Below are 17,670 nucleotides of genomic sequence, written 5' to 3'. Positions count from 1 at the left end.
ATAATTTTTTTCCCCCGAAAATAAACTGAGCCCGGAGACTGGCGGTGCCATGCCGCATAGCGGAACAGCGTGTTGAATCCTACGCCAGAACGGCCCCGGCAGCGCGAATGTCTCGGGCCGTCGAGGTCTGCTACTTTGTCATAAAAGGGAGTTTCGAAGGGCATGTCTTGGGTGCGATCATACCAGCACTAATGCACCGGATCCTATCAGAACTCCGCAGTTAAGCGTGCTTGGACGAGAGTAGTACTAGGATGGGTGACCCCCTGGGAAGTCCTCATGTTGCACCCTTTTTATTTTTTGCCCGCTTTTTTATTTTTTGATAATATTTATTTTTAATTTTTTGGCTTTTGGCTTTTTCTCTTCGGATAATTTTTTTCCCCCGACAATAAACTGGGTCCGGAGACTGGCGGTGCCATGCCGCATAGCGGGACCAGCACGTTGAATCCTACGCCAGAACGGCCCCGGCAGCGCGAATGTCTCGGGCCGTCGAGGTCTGCTGCTTTGTCATAAAAGGGAGTTTCGAAGGGCATATCATGGGTGCGATCATACCAGCACTAATGCACCGGATCCCATCAGAACTCCGCAGTTAAGCGTGCTTGGGCGAGAGTAGTACTAGGATGGGTGACCCCCTGGGAAGTCCTCGTGTTGCACCCCTTTTATTTTTTGCCCGCTTTTTTCTTTTTTCATAACATTTATTTTTAATTTTTTGGCTTTTGGCTTTTCCTCTTCGGATAATTTTTTCCCCTCGAAAATAAACTGAGTCCGGAGACTCGCGGTGCCATGCCGCATAGCGGAACAGCGCATTGAATCCTACGCCAGAACGGCCCCGGCAGCGCGAATGTCTCGGGCCGTCGAGGTCTGCTGCTTTGTCATAAAAGGGTGTTTCGATGGGCATGTCATGGGTGCGATCATACCAGCACTAATGCACCGGATCCCATCAGAACTCCGCAGTTAAGCGTGCTTGGGCGAGAGTAGTATTAGGATGGGTGACCCCCTGGGAAGTCCTCGTGTTGCACCCCTTTTATTTTTTGCCCGCTTTTTTATTTTTTGATAATATTTATTTTTAATTTTTCGGCTTTTGGCTTTTCCTCTTCGGATAATTTTTTTCCCCCGAAAATAAACTGAGTCCGGAGACTCGCGGTGCCATGCCGCATAGCGGAACAGCGCGTTGAATCCTACGCCAGAACGGCCCCGGCAGCGCGAATGTCTCGGGCCGTCGAGGTCTGCTGCTTTGTCATAAAAGGGAGTTTCGAAGGGCATGTCATGGGTGCGATCATACCAGCACTAATGCTCCGGATCCCATCAGAACTCCGCAGTTAAGCGTGCTTGGGCGAGAGTAGTACTAGGATGGGTGACCCCCTGGGAAGTCCTCGTGTTGCACCCTTTTTATTTTTTTCTCCACTTTTTTATTTTTTGATAATATTTATTTTTAATTTTTCGGCTTTTGGCTTTTCCTCTTCGGATAATTTTTTTCCCCCGAAAATAAACTGAGTCCGAAGACTGGCGGTGCCATGCCGCATAGCGGGAATAGCGCGTTGAATCCTACGCCAGAACGGCCCCGGCGGCGCGAATGTCTCGGGCCGTCGAGGTCTGCTGCTTTGTCATAAAAGGGAGTTTCGATGGGCATGTCATGGGTGCGATCATACCAGCACTAATACACCGGATCCCATCAGAACTCCGCAGTTAAGCGTGCTTGGGCGAGAGTAGTACTAGGATGGGTGACCCCCTAGGAAGTCCTCGTGTTGCACCCCTTTTATTTTTTGCCCGCTTTTTTACTTTTTGATAATATTTATTTTTAATTTTTCGGCTTTTGGCTTTTCCTCTTCGGATAATTTTTTTCCCCCGAAAATAAACTGAGTCCGGAGACTCGCGGTGCCATGCCGCATAGCGGAACAGCGCGTTGAATCCTACGCCAGAACGGCCCCGGCAGCGCGAATGTCTCGGGCCGTCGCGGTCTGCTGCTTTGTCATAAAAGGGAGTTTCGAAGGGCATGTCATGGGTGCGATCATACCAGCACTAATGCACCGGATCCCATCATAACTCCGCAGTTAGGCGTGCTTGGGCGAGAGAAGTACTAGGATGGGTGACCCCCTGGGAAGTCCTCGTGTTGCACCCTTTTTATTTTTTGCCCGCTTTTTTATTTTTTGATAATATTTATTTTTAATTTTTTGGCTTTTGGCTTTTCCTCTTCGGATAATTTTTTCCCCCCGAAAATAAACTGAGTCCGGAGACTGGCGGTGCCATGCCGCATAGCGGAACAGCGCGTTGAATCCTACGCCAGAACGGCCCCGGCAGCGCGAATGTCTCGGGCCGTCGAGGTCTGCTGCTTTGTCATAAAAGGGAGTTTCGAAGGGCATGTCATGGGTGCGATCATACCAGCACTAATGCACCGGATCCCATCAGAACTCCGCAGTTAAGCGTGCTTGGGCGAGAGTAGTACTAGGATGGGTGACCCCCTGGGAAGTCCTCGTGTTGCACCCCTTTTATTTTTTGCCCGCTTTTTTATTTTTTGATAACATTTATTTTTTATTTTTCGGCTTTTGGCTTTTCCTCTTCGGATAATTTTTTTCCCCCGAAAATAAACTGAGTCCGGAGACTGGCGGTGCCATGCCGCATAGCGGAACAGCGCGTTGAATCCTACGCCAGAACGGCCCCGGCAGCGCGAATGTCTCGGGCCGTCGAGGTCTGCTGCTTTGTCATAAAAGGGAGTTTCGAAGGGCATGTCATGGGTGCGATCATACCAGCACTAATGCACCGGATCCCATCAGAACTCCGCAGTTAAGCGTGCTTGGGCGAGAGTAGTACTAGGATGGGTGACCCCCTGGGAAGTCCTCGTGTTGCACCCCTTTTATTTTTTGCCCGCTTTTTTATTTTTTGATAACATTTATTTTTTATTTTTCGGCTTTTGGCTTTTCCTCTTCGGATAATTTTTTTCTCCCGAAAATAAACTGAGTCCGGAGACTGGCGGTGCCATGCCGCATAGCGGAACAGCGTGTTGAATCCTACGCCAGAACGGCCCCGGCAGCGCGAATGTCTCGGGCCGTCGAGGTCTGCTACTTTGTCATAAAAGGGAGTTTCGAAGGGCATGTCTTGGGTGCGATCATACCAGCACTAATGCACCGGATCCTATCAGAACTCCGCAGCTAAGCGTGCTTGGGCGAGAGTAGTACTAGGATGGGTGACCCCCTGGGAAGTCCTCATGTTGCACCCTTTTTATTTTTTGCCCGCTTTTTTATTTTTTGATAATATTTATTTTTAATTTTTTGGCTTTTGGCTTTTCCTCTTCGGATAATTTTTTTCCCCCGACAATAAACTGGGTACGGAGACTGGCGGTGCCATGCCGCATAGCGGGACCAGCACGTTGAATCCTACGCCAGAACGGCCCCGGCAGCGCGAATGTCTCGGGCCGTCGAGGTCTGCTGCTTTGTCATAAATGGGAGTTTCGAAGGGCATATCATGGGTGCGATCATACCAGCACTAATGCACCGGATCCCATCAGAACTCCGCAGTTAAGCGTGCTTGGGCGAGAGTAGTACTAGGATGGGTGACCCCCTGGGAAGTCCTCGTGTTGCACCCCTTTTATTTTTTGCCCGCTTTTTTCTTTTTTGATAACATTTATTTTTAATTTTTTGGCTTTTGGCTTTTCCTCTTCGGATAATTTTTTTCCCTCGAAAATAAACTGAGTCCGGAGACTCGCGGTGCCATGCCGCATAGCGGAACAGCGCATTGAATCCTACGCCAGAACGGCCCCGGCAGCGCGAATGTCTCGGGCCGTCGAGGTCTGCTGCTTTGTCATAAAAGGGTGTTTCGATGGGCATGTCATGGGTGCGATCATACCTGCACTAATGCACCGGATCCCATCAGAACTCCGCAGTTAAGCGTGCTTGGGCGAGAGTAGTACTAGGATGGGTGACCCCCTGGGAAGTCCTCGTGTTGCACCCCTTTTATTTTTTGCCCGCTTTTTTATTTTTTGATAATATTTATTTTTAATTTTTCGGCTTTTGGCTTTTCCTCTTCGGATAATTTTTTTCCCCCGAAAATTAACTGAGTCCGGAGACTCGCGGTGCCATGCCGCATAGCGGAACAGCGCGTTGAATCCTACGCCAGAACGGCCCCGGCAGCGCGAATGTCTCGGGCCGTCGAGGTCTGCTGCTTTGTCATAAAAGGGAGTTTCGAAGGGCATGTCATAGGTGCGATCATACCAGCACTAATGCACCGGATCCCATCAGAACTCCGCAGTTAAGCGTGCTTGGGCGAGAGTAGTACTAGGATGGGTGACCCCCTGGGAAGTCCTCGTGTTGCACCCCTTTTATTTTTTGCCCGCTTTTTTATTTTTTGATAACATTTATTTTTTATTTTTCGGCTTTTGGCTTTTCCTCTTCGGATAATTTTTTTCCCCCGAAAATAAACTGAGTCCGGAGACTGGCGGTGCCATGCCGCATAGCGGAACAGCGCGTTGAATCCTACGCCAGAACGGCCCCGGCAGCGCGAATGTCTCGGGCCGTCGAGGTCTGCTGCTTTGTCATAAAAGGGAGTTTCGAAGGGCATGTCATGGGTGCGATCATACCAGCACTAATGCACCGGATCCCATCAGAACTCCGCAGTTAAGCGTGCTTGGGCGAGAGTAGTACTAGGATGGGTGACCCCCTGGGAAGTCCTCGTGTTGCACCCCTTTTATTTTTTGCCCGCTTTTTTATTTTTTGATAATATTTATTTTTAATTTTTCGGCTTTTGGCTTTTCCTCTTTGGATAATTTTTTTCCCCCGAAAATAAACTGAGTCCGGAGACTCGCGGTGCCATGCCGCATAGCGGAACAGCGCGTTGAATCCTACGCCAGAACGGCCCCGGCAGCGCGAATGTCTCGGGCCGTCGCGGTCTGCTGCTTTGTCATAAAAGGGAGTTTCGAAGGGCATGTCATGGGTGCGATCATACCTGCACTAATGCACCGGATCCCATCATAACTCCGCAGTTAGGCGTGCTTGGGCGAGAGAAGTACTAGGATGGGTGACCCCCTGGGAAGTCCTCGTGTTGCACCCTTTTTATTTTTTGCCCGCTTTTTTATTTTTTGATAATATTTATTTTTAATTTTTTGGCTTTTGGCTTTTCCTCTTCGGATAATTTTTCCCCCCGAAAATAAACTGAGTCCGGAGACTGGCGGTGCCATGCCGCATAGCGGAACAGCGCGTTGAATCCTACGCCAGAACGGCCCCGGCAGCGCGAATGTCTCGGGCCGTCGAGGTCTGCTGCTTTGTCATAAAAGGGAGTTTCGAAGGGCATGTCATGGGTGCGATCATACCAACACTAATGCACCGGATCCCATCAGAACTCCGCAGTTAAGCGTGCTTGGGCGAGAGTAGTACTAGGATGGGTGACCCCCTGGGAAGTCCTCGTGTTGCACCCCTTTTATTTTTTGCCCGCTTTTTTATTTTTTGATAACATTTATTTTTTATTTTTCGGCTTTTGGCTTTTCCTCTTCGGATAATTTTTTTCCCCCAAAAATAAACTGAGTCCGGAGACTGGCGGTGCCATGCCGCATAGCGGAACAGCGCGTTGAATCCTACGCCAGAACGGCCCCGGCAGCGCGAATGTCTCGGGCCGTCGAGGTCTGCTGCTTTGTCATAAAAGGGAGTTTCGAAGGGCATGTCATGGGTGCGATCATACCAGCACTAATGCACCGGATCCCATCAGAACTCCGCAGTTAAGCGTGCTTGGGCGAGAGTAGTACTAGGATGGGTGACCCCTGGGAAGTCCTCGTGTTGCACCCCTTTTATTTTTTGCCCGCTTTTTTATTTTTTGATAACATTTATTTTTTATTTTTCGGCTTTTGGCTTTTCCTCTTCGGATAATTTTTTTCCCCCGAAAATAAACTGAGTCCGGAGACTGGCGGTGCCATGCCGCATAGCGGAACAGCGTGTTGAATCCTACGCCAGAACGGTCCCGGCAGCGCGAATGTCTCGGGCCGTCGAGGTCTGCTACTTTGTCATAAAAGGGAGTTTCGAAGGGCATGTCTTGGGTGCGATCATACCAGCACTAATGCACCGGATCCTATCAGAACTCCGCAGTTAAGCGTGCTTGGGCGAGAGTAGTACTAGGATGGGTGACCCCCTGGGAAGTCCTCATGTTGCACCCTTTTTATTTTTTGCCCGCTTTTTTATTTTTTGATAATATTTATTTTTAATTTTTTGGCTTTTGGCTTTTCCTCTTCGGATAATTTTTTTCCCCCGACAATAAACTGGGTCCGGAGACTGGCGGTGCCATGCCGCATAGCGGGACCAGCACGTTGAATCCTACGCCAGAACGGCCCCGGCAGCGCGAATGTCTCGGGCCGTCGAGGTCTGCTGCTTTGTCATAAATGGGAGTTTCGAAGGGCATATCATGGGTGCGATCATACCAGCACTAATGCACCGGATCCCATCAGAACTCCGCAGTTAAGCGTGCTTGGGCGAGAGTAGTACTAGGATGGGTGACCCCCTGGGAAGTCCTCGTGTTGCACCCCTTTTATTTTTTGCCCGCTTTTTTCTTTTTTGATAACATTTATTTTTAATTTTTTGGCTTTTGGCTTTTCCTCTTCGGATAATTTTTTTCCCTCGAAAATAAACTGAGTCCGGAGACTCGCGGTGCCATGCCGCATAGCGGAACAGCGCATTTAATCCTACGCCAGAACGGCCTCGGCAGCGCGAATGTCTCGGGCCGTCGAGGTCTGCTGCTTTGTCATAAAAGGGAGTTTCGAAGGGCATGTCATGGGTGCGATCATACCAGCACTAATGCACCGGATCCCATCAGAACTCCGCAGTTAAGCGTGCTTGGGCGAGAGTAGTACTAGGATGGGTGACCCCCTGGAAAGTCCTCGTTTTGCACCCCTTTTATTTTTTGCCCGCTTTTTTATTTTTTGATAACATTTATTTTTTATTTTTCGGCTTTTGGCTTTTCCTCTTCGGATAATTTTTTTCCCTCGAAAATAAACTGAGTCCGGAGACTGGCGGTGCCATGCCGCATAGCGGAACAGCGTGTTGAATCCTACGCCAGAACGGCCCCGGCAGCGCGAATGTCTCGGGCCGTCGAGGTCTGCTACTTTGTCATAAAAGGGAGTTTCGAAGGGCATGTCTTGGGTGCGATCATACCAGCACTAATGCACCGGATCCTATCAGAACTCCGCAGTTAAGCGTGCTTGGGCGAGAGTAGTACTAGGATGGGTGACCCCCTGGGAAGTCCTCATGTTGCACCCTTTTTATTTTTTGCCCGCTTTTTTATTTTTTGATAATATTTATTTTTAATTTTTTGGCTTTTGGCTTTTCCTCTTCGGATAATTTTTTTCCCCCGACAATAAACTGGGTCCGGAGACTGGCGGTGCCATGCCGCATAGCGGGACCAGCGCGTTGAATCCTACGCCAGAACGGCCCCGGCAGCGCGAATGTCTCGGGCCGTCGAGGTCTGCTGCTTTGTCATAAAAGGGAGTTTCGAAGGGCATATCATGGGTGCGATCATACCAGCACTAATGCACCGGATCCCATCAGAACTCCGCAGTTAAGCGTGCTTGGGCGAGAGTAGTACTAGGATGGGTGACCCCCTGGGAAGTCCTCGTGTTGCACCCCTTTTATTTTTTGCCCGCTTTTTTCTTTTTTGATAACATTTATTTTTAATTTTTTGGCTTTTGACTTTTCCTCTTCGGATAATTTTTTTCCCTCGAAAATAAACTGAGTCCGGAGACTCGCGGTGCCATGCCGCATAGCGGAACAGCGCATTGAATCCTACGCCAGAACGGCCTCGGCAGCGCGAATGTCTCGGGCCGTCGAGGTCTGCTGCTTTGTCATAAAAGGGAGTTTCGAAGGGCATGTCATGGGTGCGATCATACCAGCACTAATGCACCGGATCCCATCAGAACTCCGCAGTTAAGCGTGCTTGGGCGAGAGTAGTACTAGGATGGGTGACCCCCTGGGAAGTCCTCGTGTTGCACCCCTTTTATTTTTTGCCCGCTTTTTTATTTTTTGATAACATTTATTTTTTATTTTTCGGCTTTTGGCTTTTCCTCTTCAGATAATTTTTTTCCCCCGAAAATAAACTGAGTCCGGAGACTGGCGGTGCCATGCCGCATAGCGGAACAGCGTGTTGAATCCTACGCCAGAACGGCCCCGGCAGCGCGAATGTCTCGGGCCGTCGAGGTCTGCTACTTTGTCATAAAAGGGAGTTTCGAAGGGCATGTCTTGGGTGCGATCATACCAGCACTAATGCACCGGATCCTATCAGAACTCCGCAGTTAAGCGTGCTTGGGCGAGAGTAGTACTAGGATGGGTGACCCCCTGGGAAGTCCTCATGTTGCACCCTTTTTATTTTTTGCCCGCTTTTTTATTTTTTGATAATATTTATTTTTAATTTTTTGGCTTTTGGCTTTTCCTCTTCGGATAATTTTTTTCCCCCGACAATAAAGTGGGTCCGGAGACTGGCGGTGCCATGCCGCATAGCGGGACCAGCACGTTGAATCCTACGCCAGAACGGCCCCGGCAGCGCGAATGTCTCGGGCCGTCGAGGTCTGCTGCTTTGTCATAAATGGGAGTTTCGAAGGGCATATCATGGGTGCGATCATACCAGCACTAATGCACCGGATCCCATCAGAACTCCGCAGTTAAGCGTGCTTGGGCGAGAGTAGTACTAGGATGGGTGACCCCCTGGGAAGTCCTCGTGTTGCACCCCTTTTATTTTTTGCCCGCTTTTTTCTTTTTTGATAACATTTATTTTTAATTTTTTGGCTTTTGGCTTTTCCTCTTCGGATAATTTTTTTCCCTCGAAAATAAACTGAGTCCGGAGACTCGCGGTGCCATGCCGCATAGCGGAACAGCGCATTGAATCCTACGCCAGAACGGCCTCGGCAGCGCGAATGTCTCGGGCCGTCGAGGTCTGCTGCTTTGTCATAAAAGGGAGTTTCGAAGGGCATGTCATGGGTGCGATCATACCAGCACTAATGCACCGGATCCCATCAGAACTCCGCAGTTAAGCGTGCTTGGGCGAGAGTAGTACTAGGATGGGTGACCCCCTGGAAAGTCCTCGTGTTGCACCCCTTTTATTTTTTGCCCGCTTTTTTATTTTTTGATAACATTTATTTTTTATTTTTCGGCTTTTGGCTTTTCCTCTTCGGATAATTTTTTTCCCTCGAAAATAAACTGAGTCCGGAGACTGGCGGTGCCATGCCGCATAGCGGAACAGCGTGTTGAATCCTACGCCAGAACGGCCCCGGCAGCGCGAATGTCTCGGGCCGTCGAGGTCTGCTACTTTGTCATAAAAGGGAGTTTCGAAGGGCATGTCTTGGGTGCGATCATACCAGCACTAATGCACCGGATCCTATCAGAACTCCGCAGTTAAGCATGCTTGGGCGAGAGTAGTACTAGGATGGGTGACCCCCTGGGAAGTCCTCATGTTGCACCCTTTTTATTTTTTGCCCGCTTTTTTATTTTTTGATAATATTTATTTTTAATTTTTTGGCTTTTGGCTTTTCCTCTTCGGATAATTTTTTTCCCCCGACAATAAACTGGGTCCGGAGACTGGCGGTGCCATGCCGCATAGCGGGACCAGCGCGTTGAATCCTACGCCAGAACGGCCCCGGCAGCGCGAATGTCTCGGGCCGTCGAGGTCTGCTGCTTTGTCATAAAAGGGAGTTTCGAAGGGCATATCATGGGTGCGATCATACCAGCACTAATGCACCGGATCCCATCAGAACTCCGCAGTTAAGCGTGCTTGGGCGAGAGTAGTACTAGGATGGGTGACCCCCTGGGAAGTCCTCGTGTTGCACCCCTTTTATTTTTTGCCCGCTTTTTTCTTTTTTGATAACATTTATTTTTAATTTTTTGGCTTTTGACTTTTCCTCTTCGGATAATTTTTTTCCCTCGAAAATAAACTGAGTCCGGAGACTCGCGGTGCCATGCCGCATAGCGGAACAGCGCATTGAATCCTACGCCAGAACGGCCTCGGCAGCGCGAATGTCTCGGGCCGTCGAGGTCTGCTGCTTTGTCATAAAAGGGAGTTTCGAAGGGCATGTCATGGGTGCGATCATACCAGCACTAATGCACCGGATCCCATCAGAACTCCGCAGTTAAGCGTGCTTGGGCGAGAGTAGTACTAGGATGGGTGACCCCCTGGGAAGTCCTCGTGTTGCACCCCTTTTATTTTTTGCCCGCTTTTTTATTTTTTGATAACATTTATTTTTTATTTTTCGGCTTTTGGCTTTTCCTCTTCGGATAATTTTTTTCCCCCGAAAATAAACTGAGTCCGGAGACTGGCGGTGCCATGCCGCATAGCGGAACAGCGTGTTGAATCCTACGCCAGAACGGCCCCGGCAGCGCGAATGTCTCGGGCCGTCGAGGTCTGCTACTTTGTCATAAAAGGGAGTTTCGAAGGGCATGTCTTGGGTGCGATCATACCAGCACTAATGCACCGGATCCTATCAGAACTCCGCAGTTAAGCGTGCTTGGGCGAGAGTAGTACTAGGATGGGTGACCCCCTGGGAAGTCCTCATGTTGCACCCTTTTTATTTTTTGCCCGCTTTTTTATTTTTTGATAATATTTATTTTTAATTTTTTGGCTTTTGGCTTTTCCTCTTCGGATAATTTTTTTCCCCCGACAATAAACTGGGTCCGGAGACTGGCGGTGCCATGCCGCATAGCGGGACCAGCACGTTGAATCCTACGCCAGAACGGCCCCGGCAGCGCGAATGTCTCGGGCCGTCGAGGTCTGCTGCTTTGTCATAAAAGGGAGTTTCGAAGGGCATATCATGGGTGCGATCATACCAGCACTAATGCACCGGATCCCATCAGAACTCCGCAGTTAAGCGTGCTTGGGCGAGAGTAGTACTAGGATGGGTGACCCCCTGGGAAGTCCTCGTGTTGCACCCCTTTTATTTTTTGCCCGCTTTTTTATTTTTTGATAATTTTTATTTTTAATTTTTCGGCTTTTGGCTTTTCCTCTTCGGATAATTTTTTTCCCCCGAAAATAAACTGAGTCCGGAGACTCGCGGTGCCATGCCGCATAGCGGAACAGCGCGTTGAATCCTACGCCAGAACGGCCCCGGCAGCGCGAATGTCTCGGGCCGTCGAGGTCTGCTGCTTTGTCATAAAAGGGAGTTTCGAAGGGCATATCATGGGTGCGATCATACCAGCACTAATGCACCGGATCCCATCAGAACTCCGCAGTTAAGCGTGCTTGGGCGAGAGTAGTACTAGGATGGGTGACCCCCTGGGAAGTCCTCGTGTTGCACCCTTTTTATTTTTTGCCCGCTTTTTTCTTTTTTGATAACATTTATTTTTAATTTTTTGGCTTTTGGCTTTTCCTCTTCGGATAATTTTTTCCCCTCGAAAATAAACTGAGTCCGGAGACTCGCGGTGCCATGCCGCATAGCGGAACAGCGCATTGAATCCTACGCCAGAACGGCCCCGGCAGCGCGAATGTCTCGGGCCGTCGAGGTCTGCTGCTTTGTCATAAAAGGGTGTTTCGATGGGCATGTCATGGGTGCGATCATACCAGCACTAATGCACCGGATCCCATCAGAACTCCGCAGTTAAGCGTGCTTGGGCGAGAGTAGTATTAGGATGGGTGACCCCCTGGGAAGTCCTCGTGTTGCACCCCTTTTATTTTTTGCCCGCTTTTTTATTTTTTGATAATATTTATTTTTAATTTTTCGGCTTTTGGCTTTTCCTCTTCGGATAATTTTTTTCCCCAGAAAATAAACTGAGTCCGGAGACTCGCGGTGCCATGCCGCATAGCGGAACAGCGCGTTGAATCCTACGCCAGAACGGCCCCGGCAGCGCGAATGTCTCGGGCCGTCGAGGTCTGCTGCTTTGTCATAAAAGGGAGTTTCGAAAGGCATGTCATGGGTGCGATCATACCAGCACTAATGCTCCGGATCCCATCAGAACTCCGCAGTTAAGCGTGCTTGGGCGAGAGTAGTACTAGGATGGGTGACCCCCTGGGAAGTCCTCGTGTTGCACCCTTTTTATTTTTTTCTCCACTTTTTTATTTTTTGATAATATTTATTTTAAATTTTTCGGCTTTTGGCTTTTCCTCTTCGGATAATTTTTTTCCCCCGAAAATAAACTGAGTCCGGAGACTGGCGGTGCCATGCCGCATAGCGGGAATAGCGCGTTGAATCCTACGCCAGAACGGCCCCGGCGGCGCGAATGTCTCGGGCCGTCGAGGTCTGCTGCTTTGTCATAAAAGGGAGTTTCGATGGGCATGTCATGGGTGCGATCATACCAGCACTAATGCACCGGATCCCATCAGAACTCCGCAGTTAAGCGTGCTTGGGCGAGAGTAGTACTAGGATGGGTGACCCCCTGGGAAGTCCTCGTGTTGCACCCCTTTTATTTTTTGCCCGCTTTTTTATTTTTTGATAATATTTATTTTTAATTTTTCGGCTTTTGGCTTTTCCTCTTCGGATAATTTTTTTCCCCCGAAAATAAACTGAGTCCGGAGACTCGCGGTGCCATGCCGCATAGCGGAACAGCGCGTTGAATCCTACGCCAGAACGGCCCCGGCAGCGCGAATGTCTCGGGCCGTCGCGGTCTGCTGCTTTGTCATAAAAGGGAGTTTCGAAGGGCATGTCATGGGTGCGATCATACCAGCACTAATGCACCGGATCCCATCATAACTCCGCAGTTAGGCGTGCTTGGGCGAGAGAAGTACTAGGATGGGTGACCCCCTGGGAAGTCCTCGTGTTGCACCCTTTTTATTTTTTGCCCGCTTTTTTATTTTTTGATAATATTTATTTTTAATTTTTTGGCTTTTGGCTTTTCCTCTTCGGATAATTTTTTCCCCCCGAAAATAAACTGAGTCCGGAGACTGGCGGTGCCATGCCGCATAGCGGAACAGCGCGTTGAATCCTACGCCAGAACGGCCCCGGCAGCGCGAAAGTCTCGGGCCGTCGAGGTCTGCTGCTTTGTTATAAAAGGGAGTTTCGAAGGGCATGTCATGGGTGCGATCATACCAGCACTAATGCACCGGATCCCATCAGAACTCCGCAGTTAAGCGTGCTTGGGCGAGAGTAGTACTAGGATGGGTGACCCCCTGGGAAGTCCTCGTGTTGCACCCCTTTTATTTTTTGCCCGCTTTTTTATTTTTTGATAACATTTATTTTTTATTTTTCGGCTTTTGGCTTTTCCTCTTCGGATAATTTTTTTCCCCCGAAAATAAACTGAGTCCGGAGACTGGCGGTGCCATGCCGCATAGCGGAACAGCGCGTTGAATCCTCCGCCAGAACGGCCCCGGCAGCGCGAATGTCTCGGGCCGTCGAGGTCTGCTGCTTTGTCATAAAAGGGAGTTTCGAAGGGCATGTCATGGGTGCGATCATACCAGCACTAATGCACCGGATCCCATCAGAACTCCGCAGTTAAGCGTGCTTGGGCGAGAGTAGTACTAGGATGGGTGACCCCCTGGGAAGTCCTCGTGTTGCACCCCTTTTATTTTTTGCCCGCTTTTTTATTTTTTGATAACATTTATTTTTTATTTTTCGGCTTTTGGCTTTTCCTCTTCGGATAATTTTTTTCCCCCGAAAATAAACTGAGTCCGGAGACTGGCGGTGCCATGCCGCATAGCGGAACAGCGTGTTGAATCCTACGCCAGAACGGTCCCGGCAGCGCGAATGTCTCGGGCCGTCGAGGTCTGCTACTTTGTCATAAAAGGGAGTTTCGAAGGGCATGTCTTGGGTGCGATCATACCAGCACTAATGCACCGGATCCTATCAGAACTCCGCAGTTAAGCGTGCTTGGGCGAGAGTAGTACTAGGATGGGTGACCCCCTGGGAAGTCCTCATGTTGCACCCTTTTTATTTTTTGCCCGCTTTTTTATTTTTTGATAATATTTATTTTTAATTTTTTGGCTTTTGGCTTTTCCTCTTCGGATAATTTTTTTCCCCCGACAATAAACTGGGTCCGGAGACTGGCGGTGCCATGCCGCATAGCGGGACCAGCACGTTGAATCCTACGCCAGAACGGCCCCGGCAGCGCGAATGTCTCGGGCCGTCGAGGTCTGCTGCTTTGTCATAAATGGTAGTTTCGAAGGGCATATCATGGGTGCGATCATACCAGCACTAATGCACCGGATCCCATCAGAACTCCGCAGTTAAGCGTGCTTGGGCGAGAGTAGTACTAGGATGGGTGACCCCCTGGGAAGTCCTCGTGTTGCACCCCTTTTATTTTTTGCCCGCTTTTTTCTTTTTTGATAACATTTATTTTTAATTTTTTGGCTTTTGGCTTTTTCTCTTCGGATAATTTTTTTCCCTCGAAAATAAACTGAGTCCGGAGACTCGCGGTGCCATGCCGCATAGCGGAACAGCGCATTTAATCCTACGCCAGAACGGCCTCGGCAGCGCGAATGTCTCGGGCCGTCGAGGTCTGCTGCTTTGTCATAAAAGGGAGTTTCGAAGGGCATGTCATGGGTGCGATCATACCAGCACTAATGCACCGGATCCCATCAGAACTCCGCAGTTAAGCGTGCTTGGGCGAGAGTAGTACTAGGATGGGTGACCCCCTGGAAAGTCCTCGTGTTGCACCCCTTTTATTTTTTGCCCGCTTTTTTATTTTTTGATAACATTTATTTTTTATTTTTCGGCTTTTGGCTTTTCCTCTTCGGATAATTTTTTTCCCTCGAAAATAAACTGAGTCCGGAGACTGGCGGTGCCATGCCGCATAGCGGAACAGCGTGTTGAATCCTACGCCAGAACGGCCCCGGCAGCGCGAATGTCTCGGGCCGTCGAGGTCTGCTACTTTGTCATAAAAGGGAGTTTCGAAGGGCATGTCTTGGGTGCGATCATACCAGCACTAATGCACCGGATCCTATCAGAACTCCGCAGTTAAGCGTGCTTGGGCGAGAGTAGTACTAGGATGGGTGACCCCCTGGGAAGTCCTCATGTTGCACCCTTTTTATTTTTTGCCCGCTTTTTTATTTTTTGATAATATTTATTTTTAATTTTTTGGCTTTTGGCTTTTCCTCTTCGGATAATTTTTTTCCCCCGACAATAAACTGGGTCCGGAGACTGGCGGTGCCATGCCGCATAGCGGGACCAGCGCGTTGAATCCTACGCCAGAACGGCCCCGGCAGCGCGAATGTCTCGGGCCGTCGAGGTCTGCTGCTTTGTCATAAAAGGGAGTTTCGAAGGGCATATCATGGGTGCGATCATACCAGCACTAATGCACCGGATCCCATCAGAACTCCGCAGTTAAGCGTGCTTGGGCGAGAGTAGTACTAGGATGGGTGACCCCCTGGGAAGTCCTCGTGTTGCACCCCTTTTATTTTTTGCCCGCTTTTTTCTTTTTTGATAACATTTATTTTTAATTTTTTGGCTTTTGACTTTTCCTCTTCGGATAATTTTTTTCCCTCGAAAATAAACTGAGTCCGGAGACTCGCGGTGCCATGCCGCATAGCGGAACAGCGCATTGAATCCTACGCCAGAACGGCCTCGGCAGCGCGAATGTCTCGGGCCGTCGAGGTCTGCTGCTTTGTCATAAAAGGGAGTTTCGAAGGGCATGTCATGGGTGCGATCATACCAGCACTAATGCACCGGATCCCATCAGAACTCCGCAGTTAAGCGTGCTTGGGCGAGAGTAGTACTAGGATGGGTGACCCCCTGGGAAGTCCTCGTGTTGCACCCCTTTTATTTTTTGCCCGCTTTTTTATTTTTTGATAACATTTATTTTTTATTTTTCGGCTTTTGGCTTTTCCTCTTCAGATAATTTTTTTCCCCCGAAAATAAACTGAGTCCGGAGACTGGCGGTGCCATGCCGCATAGCGGAACAGCGTGTTGAATCCTACGCCAGAACGGCCCCGGCAGCGCGAATGTCTCGGGCCGTCGAGGTCTGCTACTTTGTCATAAAAGGGAGTTTCGAAGGGCATGTCTTGGGTGCGATCATACCAGCACTAATGCACCGGATCCTATCAGAACTCCGCAGTTAAGCGTGCTTGGGCGAGAGTAGTACTAGGATGGGTGACCCCCTGGGAAGTCCACATGTTGCACCCTTTTTATTTTTTGCCCGCTTTTTTATTTTTTGATAATATTTATTTTTAATTTTTTGGCTTTTGGCTTTTCCTCTTCGGATAATTTTTTTCCCCCGACAATAAAGTGGGTCCGGAGACTGGCGGTGCCATGCCGCATAGCGGGACCAGCACGTTGAATCCTACGCCAGAACGGCCCCGGCAGCGCGAATGTCTCGGGCCGTCGAGGTCTGCTGCTTTGTCATAAATGGGAGTTTCGAAGGGCATATCATGGGTGCGATCATACCAGCACTAATGCACCGGATCCCATCAGAACTCCGCAGTTAAGCGTGCTTGGGCGAGAGTAGTACTAGGATGGGTGACCCCCTGGGAAGTCCTCGTGTTGCACCCCTTTTATTTTTTGCCCGCTTTTTTCTTTTTTGATAACATTTATTTTTAATTTTTTGGCTTTTGGCTTTTCCTCTTCGGATAATTTTTTTCCCTCGAAAATAAACTGAGTCCGGAGACTCGCGGTGCCATGCCGCATAGCGGAACAGCGCATTGAATCCTACGCCAGAACGGCCTCGGCAGCGCGAATGTCTCGGGCCGTCGAGGTCTGCTGCTTTGTCATAAAAGGGAGTTTCGAAGGGCATGTCATGGGTGCGATCATACCAGCACTAATGCACCGGATCCCATCAGAACTCCGCAGTTAAGCGTGCTTGGGCGAGAGTAGTACTAGGATGGGTGACCCCCTGGAAAGTCCTCGTGTTGCACCCCTTTTATTTTTTGCCCGCTTTTTTATTTTTTGATAACATTTATTTTTTATTTTTCGGCTTTTGGCTTTTCCTCTTCGGATAATTTTTTTCCCTCGAAAATAAACTGAGTCCGGAGACTGGCGGTGCCATGCCGCATAGCGGAACAGCGTGTTGAATCCTACGCCAGAACGGCCCCGGCAGCGCGAATGTCTCGGGCCGTCGAGGTCTGCTACTTTGTCATAAAAGGGAGTTTCGAAGGGCATGTCTTGGGTGCGATCATACCAGCACTAATGCACCGGATCCTATCAGAACTCCGCAGTTAAGCATGCTTGGGCGAGAGTAGTACTAGGATGGGTGACCCCCTGGGAAGTCCTCATGTTGCACCCTTTTTATTTTTTGCCCGCTTTTTTATTTTTTGATAATATTTATTTTTAATTTTTTGGCTTTTGGCTTTTCCTCTTCGGATAATTTTTTTCCCCCGACAATAAACTGGGTCCGGAGACTGGCGGTGCCATGCCGCATAGCGGGACCAGCGCGTTGAATCCTACGCCAGAACGGCCCCGGCAGCGCGAATGTCTCGGGCCGTCGAGGTCTGCTGCTTTGTCATAAAAGGGAGTTTCGAAGGGCATATCATGGGTGCGATCATACCAGCACTAATGCACCGGATCCCATCAGAACTCCGCAGTTAAGCGTGCTTGGGCGAGAGTAGTACTAGGATGGGTGACCCCCTGGGAAGTCCTCGTGTTGCACCCCTTTTATTTTTTGCCCGCTTTTTTCTTTTTTGATAACATTTATTTTTAATTTTTTGGCTTTTGACTTTTCCTCTTCGGATAATTTTTTTCCCTCGAAAATAAACTGAGTCCGGAGACTCGCGGTGCCATGCCGCATAGCGGAACAGCGCATTGAATCCTACGCCAGAACGGCCTCGGCAGCGCGAATGTCTCGGGCCGTCGAGGTCTGCTGCTTT

General features: G+C 49.4%; 45 non-coding genes and 3 pseudogenes across 45 annotated transcripts; all 48 read left to right on the top strand.

Moving 5' to 3' along the window:
- Positions 1-169: 169 nt before the first annotated feature.
- Positions 170-288, top strand: LOC149757478 (5S ribosomal RNA). Its single transcript, XR_016408183.1, has one exon. It is a non-coding gene; the product is annotated as a 5S ribosomal RNA (ribosomal RNA).
- A 247-nt stretch (positions 289-535) lies between these two features.
- LOC149757477 (5S ribosomal RNA) lies at positions 536-654 on the top strand. The gene has a single exon (XR_016403882.1). It is a non-coding gene; the product is annotated as a 5S ribosomal RNA (ribosomal RNA).
- Positions 655-900: 246 nt separating this feature from the next.
- LOC149757476 (5S ribosomal RNA) lies at positions 901-1,019 on the top strand. The gene has a single exon (XR_016401527.1). It is a non-coding gene; the product is annotated as a 5S ribosomal RNA (ribosomal RNA).
- Positions 1,020-1,265: 246 nt separating this feature from the next.
- On the top strand, positions 1,266-1,384 carry LOC149757475 (5S ribosomal RNA). Its single transcript, XR_016401332.1, has one exon. It is a non-coding gene; the product is annotated as a 5S ribosomal RNA (ribosomal RNA).
- Positions 1,385-1,632: 248 nt separating this feature from the next.
- LOC149757474 (5S ribosomal RNA) lies at positions 1,633-1,751 on the top strand. Its single transcript, XR_016401358.1, has one exon. It is a non-coding gene; the product is annotated as a 5S ribosomal RNA (ribosomal RNA).
- A 246-nt stretch (positions 1,752-1,997) lies between these two features.
- Positions 1,998-2,116, top strand: LOC149757473 (5S ribosomal RNA; annotated as a pseudogene).
- A 246-nt stretch (positions 2,117-2,362) lies between these two features.
- Positions 2,363-2,481, top strand: LOC149757472 (5S ribosomal RNA). The gene has a single exon (XR_016403871.1). It is a non-coding gene; the product is annotated as a 5S ribosomal RNA (ribosomal RNA).
- A 246-nt stretch (positions 2,482-2,727) lies between these two features.
- Positions 2,728-2,846, top strand: LOC149757471 (5S ribosomal RNA). The gene has a single exon (XR_016403860.1). It is a non-coding gene; the product is annotated as a 5S ribosomal RNA (ribosomal RNA).
- A 246-nt stretch (positions 2,847-3,092) lies between these two features.
- Positions 3,093-3,211, top strand: LOC149757470 (5S ribosomal RNA). The gene has a single exon (XR_016407559.1). It is a non-coding gene; the product is annotated as a 5S ribosomal RNA (ribosomal RNA).
- A 247-nt stretch (positions 3,212-3,458) lies between these two features.
- LOC149757469 (5S ribosomal RNA) lies at positions 3,459-3,577 on the top strand. Its single transcript, XR_016403849.1, has one exon. It is a non-coding gene; the product is annotated as a 5S ribosomal RNA (ribosomal RNA).
- Positions 3,578-3,823: 246 nt separating this feature from the next.
- On the top strand, positions 3,824-3,942 carry LOC149757468 (5S ribosomal RNA). Its single transcript, XR_016412917.1, has one exon. It is a non-coding gene; the product is annotated as a 5S ribosomal RNA (ribosomal RNA).
- A 246-nt stretch (positions 3,943-4,188) lies between these two features.
- Positions 4,189-4,307, top strand: LOC149757467 (5S ribosomal RNA). The gene has a single exon (XR_016402072.1). It is a non-coding gene; the product is annotated as a 5S ribosomal RNA (ribosomal RNA).
- A 246-nt stretch (positions 4,308-4,553) lies between these two features.
- LOC149757466 (5S ribosomal RNA) lies at positions 4,554-4,672 on the top strand. The gene has a single exon (XR_016403840.1). It is a non-coding gene; the product is annotated as a 5S ribosomal RNA (ribosomal RNA).
- A 246-nt stretch (positions 4,673-4,918) lies between these two features.
- LOC149757465 (5S ribosomal RNA) lies at positions 4,919-5,037 on the top strand (annotated as a pseudogene).
- Positions 5,038-5,282: 245 nt separating this feature from the next.
- Positions 5,283-5,401, top strand: LOC149757464 (5S ribosomal RNA). The gene has a single exon (XR_016402771.1). It is a non-coding gene; the product is annotated as a 5S ribosomal RNA (ribosomal RNA).
- Positions 5,402-5,647: 246 nt separating this feature from the next.
- Positions 5,648-5,765, top strand: LOC149757463 (5S ribosomal RNA). The gene has a single exon (XR_016403639.1). It is a non-coding gene; the product is annotated as a 5S ribosomal RNA (ribosomal RNA).
- Positions 5,766-6,011: 246 nt separating this feature from the next.
- On the top strand, positions 6,012-6,130 carry LOC149757462 (5S ribosomal RNA). The gene has a single exon (XR_016407244.1). It is a non-coding gene; the product is annotated as a 5S ribosomal RNA (ribosomal RNA).
- A 247-nt stretch (positions 6,131-6,377) lies between these two features.
- LOC149757461 (5S ribosomal RNA) lies at positions 6,378-6,496 on the top strand. The gene has a single exon (XR_016403830.1). It is a non-coding gene; the product is annotated as a 5S ribosomal RNA (ribosomal RNA).
- A 246-nt stretch (positions 6,497-6,742) lies between these two features.
- On the top strand, positions 6,743-6,861 carry LOC149757460 (5S ribosomal RNA). The gene has a single exon (XR_016405066.1). It is a non-coding gene; the product is annotated as a 5S ribosomal RNA (ribosomal RNA).
- Positions 6,862-7,107: 246 nt separating this feature from the next.
- Positions 7,108-7,226, top strand: LOC149757459 (5S ribosomal RNA). Its single transcript, XR_016407243.1, has one exon. It is a non-coding gene; the product is annotated as a 5S ribosomal RNA (ribosomal RNA).
- Positions 7,227-7,473: 247 nt separating this feature from the next.
- On the top strand, positions 7,474-7,592 carry LOC149757458 (5S ribosomal RNA). The gene has a single exon (XR_016403822.1). It is a non-coding gene; the product is annotated as a 5S ribosomal RNA (ribosomal RNA).
- Positions 7,593-7,838: 246 nt separating this feature from the next.
- LOC149757457 (5S ribosomal RNA) lies at positions 7,839-7,957 on the top strand. Its single transcript, XR_016403810.1, has one exon. It is a non-coding gene; the product is annotated as a 5S ribosomal RNA (ribosomal RNA).
- A 246-nt stretch (positions 7,958-8,203) lies between these two features.
- LOC149757456 (5S ribosomal RNA) lies at positions 8,204-8,322 on the top strand. The gene has a single exon (XR_016407242.1). It is a non-coding gene; the product is annotated as a 5S ribosomal RNA (ribosomal RNA).
- Positions 8,323-8,569: 247 nt separating this feature from the next.
- On the top strand, positions 8,570-8,688 carry LOC149757455 (5S ribosomal RNA). The gene has a single exon (XR_016403798.1). It is a non-coding gene; the product is annotated as a 5S ribosomal RNA (ribosomal RNA).
- Positions 8,689-8,934: 246 nt separating this feature from the next.
- On the top strand, positions 8,935-9,053 carry LOC149757454 (5S ribosomal RNA). Its single transcript, XR_016403111.1, has one exon. It is a non-coding gene; the product is annotated as a 5S ribosomal RNA (ribosomal RNA).
- A 246-nt stretch (positions 9,054-9,299) lies between these two features.
- LOC149757453 (5S ribosomal RNA) lies at positions 9,300-9,418 on the top strand. The gene has a single exon (XR_016408924.1). It is a non-coding gene; the product is annotated as a 5S ribosomal RNA (ribosomal RNA).
- Positions 9,419-9,665: 247 nt separating this feature from the next.
- Positions 9,666-9,784, top strand: LOC149757452 (5S ribosomal RNA). Its single transcript, XR_016403787.1, has one exon. It is a non-coding gene; the product is annotated as a 5S ribosomal RNA (ribosomal RNA).
- A 246-nt stretch (positions 9,785-10,030) lies between these two features.
- On the top strand, positions 10,031-10,149 carry LOC149757451 (5S ribosomal RNA). The gene has a single exon (XR_016403776.1). It is a non-coding gene; the product is annotated as a 5S ribosomal RNA (ribosomal RNA).
- Positions 10,150-10,395: 246 nt separating this feature from the next.
- LOC149757450 (5S ribosomal RNA) lies at positions 10,396-10,514 on the top strand. The gene has a single exon (XR_016407241.1). It is a non-coding gene; the product is annotated as a 5S ribosomal RNA (ribosomal RNA).
- Positions 10,515-10,761: 247 nt separating this feature from the next.
- On the top strand, positions 10,762-10,880 carry LOC149757449 (5S ribosomal RNA). The gene has a single exon (XR_016403765.1). It is a non-coding gene; the product is annotated as a 5S ribosomal RNA (ribosomal RNA).
- A 246-nt stretch (positions 10,881-11,126) lies between these two features.
- LOC149757448 (5S ribosomal RNA) lies at positions 11,127-11,245 on the top strand. Its single transcript, XR_016411853.1, has one exon. It is a non-coding gene; the product is annotated as a 5S ribosomal RNA (ribosomal RNA).
- A 246-nt stretch (positions 11,246-11,491) lies between these two features.
- Positions 11,492-11,610, top strand: LOC149757447 (5S ribosomal RNA). Its single transcript, XR_016401526.1, has one exon. It is a non-coding gene; the product is annotated as a 5S ribosomal RNA (ribosomal RNA).
- Positions 11,611-11,856: 246 nt separating this feature from the next.
- Positions 11,857-11,975, top strand: LOC149757446 (5S ribosomal RNA). Its single transcript, XR_016401331.1, has one exon. It is a non-coding gene; the product is annotated as a 5S ribosomal RNA (ribosomal RNA).
- Positions 11,976-12,223: 248 nt separating this feature from the next.
- LOC149757445 (5S ribosomal RNA) lies at positions 12,224-12,342 on the top strand. Its single transcript, XR_016403753.1, has one exon. It is a non-coding gene; the product is annotated as a 5S ribosomal RNA (ribosomal RNA).
- Positions 12,343-12,588: 246 nt separating this feature from the next.
- LOC149757444 (5S ribosomal RNA) lies at positions 12,589-12,707 on the top strand (annotated as a pseudogene).
- A 246-nt stretch (positions 12,708-12,953) lies between these two features.
- Positions 12,954-13,072, top strand: LOC149757443 (5S ribosomal RNA). The gene has a single exon (XR_016403742.1). It is a non-coding gene; the product is annotated as a 5S ribosomal RNA (ribosomal RNA).
- A 246-nt stretch (positions 13,073-13,318) lies between these two features.
- Positions 13,319-13,437, top strand: LOC149757442 (5S ribosomal RNA). The gene has a single exon (XR_016403731.1). It is a non-coding gene; the product is annotated as a 5S ribosomal RNA (ribosomal RNA).
- Positions 13,438-13,683: 246 nt separating this feature from the next.
- Positions 13,684-13,802, top strand: LOC149757441 (5S ribosomal RNA). Its single transcript, XR_016407240.1, has one exon. It is a non-coding gene; the product is annotated as a 5S ribosomal RNA (ribosomal RNA).
- Positions 13,803-14,049: 247 nt separating this feature from the next.
- On the top strand, positions 14,050-14,168 carry LOC149757440 (5S ribosomal RNA). Its single transcript, XR_016403721.1, has one exon. It is a non-coding gene; the product is annotated as a 5S ribosomal RNA (ribosomal RNA).
- Positions 14,169-14,414: 246 nt separating this feature from the next.
- Positions 14,415-14,533, top strand: LOC149757439 (5S ribosomal RNA). The gene has a single exon (XR_016403110.1). It is a non-coding gene; the product is annotated as a 5S ribosomal RNA (ribosomal RNA).
- A 246-nt stretch (positions 14,534-14,779) lies between these two features.
- Positions 14,780-14,898, top strand: LOC149757438 (5S ribosomal RNA). Its single transcript, XR_016407239.1, has one exon. It is a non-coding gene; the product is annotated as a 5S ribosomal RNA (ribosomal RNA).
- A 247-nt stretch (positions 14,899-15,145) lies between these two features.
- Positions 15,146-15,264, top strand: LOC149757437 (5S ribosomal RNA). Its single transcript, XR_016403710.1, has one exon. It is a non-coding gene; the product is annotated as a 5S ribosomal RNA (ribosomal RNA).
- Positions 15,265-15,510: 246 nt separating this feature from the next.
- Positions 15,511-15,629, top strand: LOC149757436 (5S ribosomal RNA). The gene has a single exon (XR_016403698.1). It is a non-coding gene; the product is annotated as a 5S ribosomal RNA (ribosomal RNA).
- A 246-nt stretch (positions 15,630-15,875) lies between these two features.
- LOC149757435 (5S ribosomal RNA) lies at positions 15,876-15,994 on the top strand. Its single transcript, XR_016406840.1, has one exon. It is a non-coding gene; the product is annotated as a 5S ribosomal RNA (ribosomal RNA).
- A 247-nt stretch (positions 15,995-16,241) lies between these two features.
- On the top strand, positions 16,242-16,360 carry LOC149757434 (5S ribosomal RNA). The gene has a single exon (XR_016403686.1). It is a non-coding gene; the product is annotated as a 5S ribosomal RNA (ribosomal RNA).
- Positions 16,361-16,606: 246 nt separating this feature from the next.
- On the top strand, positions 16,607-16,725 carry LOC149757433 (5S ribosomal RNA). The gene has a single exon (XR_016403109.1). It is a non-coding gene; the product is annotated as a 5S ribosomal RNA (ribosomal RNA).
- A 246-nt stretch (positions 16,726-16,971) lies between these two features.
- Positions 16,972-17,090, top strand: LOC149757432 (5S ribosomal RNA). Its single transcript, XR_016408923.1, has one exon. It is a non-coding gene; the product is annotated as a 5S ribosomal RNA (ribosomal RNA).
- Positions 17,091-17,337: 247 nt separating this feature from the next.
- Positions 17,338-17,456, top strand: LOC149757431 (5S ribosomal RNA). The gene has a single exon (XR_016403674.1). It is a non-coding gene; the product is annotated as a 5S ribosomal RNA (ribosomal RNA).
- The last annotated feature ends 214 nt before the right edge of the window (positions 17,457-17,670 follow it).

Source organism: Phoenix dactylifera, chromosome 4 (assembly GCF_051530095.1).
Source record: "Phoenix dactylifera cultivar Ajwa chromosome 4, Ajwa_hap1_PhDact_Kaust_v1.1, whole genome shotgun sequence".
Lineage (NCBI taxonomy): Eukaryota > Viridiplantae > Streptophyta > Magnoliopsida > Arecales > Arecaceae > Phoenix > Phoenix dactylifera.
This window is presented reverse-complemented; position numbering and strand designations above follow the sequence as displayed.